The 5,436-nt window shown below is 40.7% G+C and overlaps 1 pseudogene; it reads left to right on the top strand.

The window, feature by feature from the left end:
• LOC102818130 overlaps window positions 1-3,698 on the top strand; it is a 17,063-nt pseudogene extending 13,365 nt beyond the window's left edge.
• Window positions 3,699-5,436: the final 1,738 nt, after the last annotated feature.

Raw genomic sequence — 5,436 nt, 5'->3', positions numbered from 1 at the left:
AATTCTTTCAATGCATTTTGGACTTCCTCTCTGAGTATCATTGGCTCTTGTTCATATGGTATCTCTTGAAATGGTTGAACATTAACCATTTCCTTCATATCTTTCTGCAAATGTATTCAATTTGATTTCTACATATTCCATCTGGTGAGGTCCATGTGTATATTCCTCTCTTTTGCTGTCTAAAGAAGGTATTTGAAATGAGCAAATCATTGGTTTTGCAGAATTCTATCATGTGTTCTTGAGCATCATTTCTATCACCAAGGCCATATTTTCCAACTACTGATCCTTCCTCTTTGCTCCCAACCTTCGCATTCCAATCACCAGTAATGAGCCATACATCTTGATTGCATCTTTGATCGATTTCAGATTGAAGAAGTTGGTATAAATCTTCTGTTTCATCCTCACTGGCTTTAGTGGTTGGTGCATAAATTTGAATAATAGTGGTATTAACTGGGCTTCTCTGTAGGAGCATGGATATTATCCTATCACAGACAGTGTTGTACCTCATGACTGATCTGGATGTGTTCTTTTTGACTGTAGAGTTGGTCCTAATTCATAGTAACCCTGAATAGTGTGAATTTGAACTGCCGACCTTTTAGTTACCAGTCCAGTGCTTATCCTACAGGGCCACACCAGGATATCAGTGTTCAAAAAAAGAGAAAACAACAAATGTTGGAGAGATTGTGGAGTAAATGGAACCTTCCTACACTGCTGGTGGGACTTTAAAATGGTGAAAACATTGTAGAAATTGAAAGGTATTTTCTCAGGAGGTTGGAAATAGAAATACTGCATGACTTAGTGAGCTCCTTATTTGACATATATCCTCAAGCAATAAGAGTCATGTATGATCAATCTTGGAACAACAGAGCTCTGTGTTATTGGGATTTAAGCATAGTCTGAAGAGGGAAAATAATGTTAACATGCTTGACTGTTTTATGAAAATTCCCTTGCCTACAGTTTAAGCTCACCAGCTGCTCTTCGGAAACCTTATACAGGGTCGCTATGGGTCGGATTCAACTTGACAAAACATAACAACAACAACAACTATTGTAAAATAGACACTTGAGTGGAATAGAAAGGAATGTCAGAAAACATGATTATAGAAAGTTTGTAAGTCCATCTTCAGCCTATAACTAATTGAAATAACTAAAAGGGATTCGAGAACTTGCCTAGTGAAATAGGCTTCTTGCACAGTCTATGCAGTATATAGGACCTTAGGTGGAATCCTGAGCCCCATCTAGAACTTTCTGAGGTGGGTGCAAAATTCTCACTAATTAGGATAAGCAGACCAGACTGGAACAGCTAGAGCAACAGAAAATCAAAGAAAGATCAGCAGGAAAATCCCAATATAAAAATGGCAGTATGATTGGCTACTACAAGAACAAGCAAGTTGTTGCCGGGAAGCCATCAAGGCAAGCAATCAAGTCCCTTCAGGACAAATCCCCCTCCAAGACTGAAACTCAAAGGGAACACATGAACAAGCATGCACACTTACTGACAGCTATGTTGGTCTACTGGTGAGTAGAAGAGGGGGAAAGGCAGCAATGAAGATATGGGTTGAGTTCAACCACATTCCTGGAGTGGAGAGCAAGAAAAGGAAGTGCTTGTTGGTCTGAAGTGTGGCGAGACCTAGGGACGCCTGAGCCCATGGACAAGGACATAACCACAGAGGGCTAGAACTGAGAGTGAAGCGTCCAGCTGATATGAAGTGAGGGGAAATGTGTAAGAATGCCCAAATTTGCAGGTAGTACCCATTTGACCTAGCCTTGATGGCTTGATAATCAGAACTCGACTAGAGGAAGATAAAAAAACCACACCATTTTTTGATACAAGAAACAAGTGTATATTGCTATAATTTGATAAACTTGACCTATACTTATAGATGTAATTGATCAAAATACCAACTGAGAGGGAAGGAACCTTCATATCAAGTATCAACCCTATCTCCTCTGTATACAAGGTAAATAGAGGTGGACAATTTAGACATTTGCTATCTAAAACGAGGGGGCGATAAAGGCACAAAGTGACTAGCTTACAAATTTTCAAGATGGAGTTTAGTTTAATAGTGTGTGGAGTAAGATAGAGTCCCCACTGAGTAATTTCATCTTATCTAGATGGGTCTTGTGAAAAGAGATGGGGATAGCATTCTTATGATTCAATAGTGAGTAATTTTTACCATGACTAATTTAGACTGTTACAACTGTAAAGGTAGAAGTTTTGTAACAAAAATGGGGGAGTAGCTTCTATCAGGATGGTAGAGGTCATGTAGACTCCCCATTATTCTTAGGAGAACAGTTGTTGGAGAGATTCAAAAATTCAGAGCAATAAAACCTTTAACTGGCAGAAGCAAAACCATACTCCAAAGAATCAGCAGCAGCATCACCACCAGCATCACGGCCAGCAGTAACAGCAACAGTAGTCAATACCCCCTCCAGTACCTGCAAATGGGCAACAGGCCAGCAGCCAAAATGAAGGCTTGACTATGGACTTGAAGAATTTTAGGAAACCAGGAGAGAAGACCTTCATCCAGCGTAGCCGTCTCTTTGTGGGCAATCTTCCTCCTAACATCACTGAGAAGGAAATGAGGAAACTTGTTAGAGAAATATGGGAATGCAGGAGAGGCCTTCATTCATTAGGATAAGGGCTTTGGCTTTATCTGCTTGGAAACAAACTCTAGCGGAGATTGCCATTGGACAAAATGCCATTCTGTTGGAAGCAACTGTGTGTGTACTTTGCCTGTCATAGTGAATCCCATACAGTCCAAAATCTTTCTCAGTACGTGTCCACTGAACAGCTGGAGGAGGCCTTTTCTGTGTTTGGCCAACTAGAGAGTGCTGTAGTCATTGTGATTGATCTAGGAAGGCCCTCAGGAAAAGGCATTGTTGAATTACTAGGGAAGCCAGCTGCTCGTGAAGCTCTGGACAGATGCAATGAAGGCTCTTTCCTGCTAACCACATTTCCTCGGCCTGTGACTGTGGAACCCATGGGCCAGTTAGACAATGAAGTGGGACTTCCAGAAGCTGGTTATAAAGAACCAGCAATTTCATAAGGAGTGAGAGCAGCCACCAGATTTTCATAGTCTGGCTCCTTTGAGAATGAATATGCCCTGCACTGGAAGGCACTCATTGAGATGGAGAAGCAGCAGCAGGACCAAGTGGACCGCAACATCAAAGAAGCTCTAGAGAAACTGGAGATGGAGATGGAAGTCATGCTAATGAGGCAGGATTTGATGAGGCGCCAAGAAGAACTTCGGTGGATGGAAGAGCTGCATAACCAAGAGGTGCAAAAAACGAAAGCAACTGGAGCTCAGGCAGGAGGAGGAGCTCTGGCACAGTGAGGAAGAGATGTGGCGGCAACAGGAAGAAATGATGCGGTGACAGCAGGAAGGGTTCAAGGGAGCTTTTCCTGATGCAAGAGAGCAGGAGATACGGATAGGCCAGATGAGTATGGAAGATGGTTTGGGCATAAACAACAGAGGTGCAATACCCCCTGCTTTTGTGCCCGCTGGTACCACAGTTCCTCCACGACCTGCCAGTATGATACCAGATGGAAGAGTAGGATTGACTCCACCAACAACTGAGCGTTTTGGACAAGCTGCTACAAAGGAAGGAATTGGGGCAATTGGTGGAACTCCTCCTCTATTTAGTTGTGCAGCTCCTTGAACTGAATTTGCTCCAAACAAGCATCATCAATACTAATAAATTTTCTGTCTATTTTCCCAAAACCTGTAAAAGAAGGACCCTTTTTGGACTAGCCAGAATTCTACTCTGGAAGAGTGTTAGGGATTCCTCCCAATAGTTAGTTCTTCCCTGCCTGTACTACCCTAGGAGTATGCTGGAGGCAGAGGGCAAGGGAGAAGTAGTATTTAACAAATTAATTCTGTGTGTTATATTATTTAACAGTTCTATCCCATGTGGTACATTCCTGAAGACTCAAGTATGACTATTGAGGGCATGGAGGGAACCATGGCAAAAATGGATCCAGTTAGAGCCCCGTTCATCTTGATCATTCCATTCTTTGTCCCCTCCTGTTTTATTTGCTTTCTCATCTCTACATCTTCCAACCCCAGAGACACTGCCACATATACCACAAAAAACAAACAGCCACCAATGACCTTAGCCCCATTGCTCCACTCACTCCCAGGTCATAATTCAAGCAAATGTCCACAGAGGTCAAAGACAACATACATACAGTTCTGTTACATACAATATATTATCCCTTCATGTCCTAAAGGAGACATTTTTTCTTATAGATTTTCATTTTAGTATATCTTTGTTAAAATTTTGTGTTAACTTCCATCTTTTTCTTAAATGAAAACAGCCCAGAAATGCCCCTTTTGTGTCTATGATGTTGCTAGTCACAGCTTTTCTTGATAGGCCTAGTAAAGCCTTGGGAACAGGGTTGCTGTATGTTGAAGGTGTGACAGTAACTCTTAGCCCTGCTTGTCTTAGGTAGTTATGCTGTGTATTTTTTATTGTTGTAACATGATTGATTTGTCCTGATACATTTAATTTGAAGTTTCATGAGAAATGGAGTGATAATACATCATCAACTTCTTAAAATATACTTTAAGACTTTAAAAACAAAACAAAACAAAACTGGAGGAGTAGATAATCTTATAGTCCAGAATCAGAGGACCCTAGGACCATGAAGGGAGAAGAGCACAAGTGGAATGTGGGACCTTATCTAGAGAAGCAGTGACACCAGAGATAGAGGCAGAGGTGAGGAGATGGAGAGAGGGAGTAGCTGAGGACTCTGGACTCACAGAAAGAGAGGGATTGGGTACTGGTGGCCAGCAGGCAGGCTTGCAGAATGTGCCTTTTGGTAGTTTAAATTATTATATATTCCTGAGTGTTTTTTTGTACATCTCACCCTCTACCCCACAAAAACACACACACATAAAAACACCTGAAGGAATGGAAGCAAATACTGTTGAATGATGATGTACAGAGGAGATTGTAATCATTGCAATGAAACAATGATATAAAACCGAAGTTTTTCCATGTAAACTATCACTCAGTTCACAATAAAAACTTATTTTTTTTAAAAAAAGAAAGAAGAATCATAACATGTATAGATTATATGCACGCCCATGTTCACTGCCACTTTATTCACAATAGTAAAATGATGAGACAGCATAGATGCCCATCAGCAGAGAAATGGTTGAATAAACTTTGATATACATAATGGAATATTGTGTAACATTGAACTATACCAGTGAGTCTGCAAAACACTCATCGTTATATTTCATGGAGGAGACTAGAAAACATTATGCTGAGTGAAATTAGTCATTCATAAAGGGAAAGATATTGTATGAGAGTATTACTATAAAAAGTCAAGAAAAGATTTTCACTCTATTATAAACATTCTGTGATGGTTATCAGTGGTGGGAAAGAAGTGAGAATTATTCACCAGACAAAGTGTAGACATATGCTA

This window comes from Chrysochloris asiatica, unplaced genomic scaffold, assembly GCF_000296735.1.
Source record: "Chrysochloris asiatica unplaced genomic scaffold, ChrAsi1.0 scaffold00068, whole genome shotgun sequence".
NCBI classification, from domain to species: Eukaryota; Metazoa; Chordata; class Mammalia; order Afrosoricida; family Chrysochloridae; genus Chrysochloris; species Chrysochloris asiatica.
The sequence above is the reverse complement of the archived record's forward strand: the minus strand, read 5'-3'. Positions and strand labels throughout refer to the sequence as shown.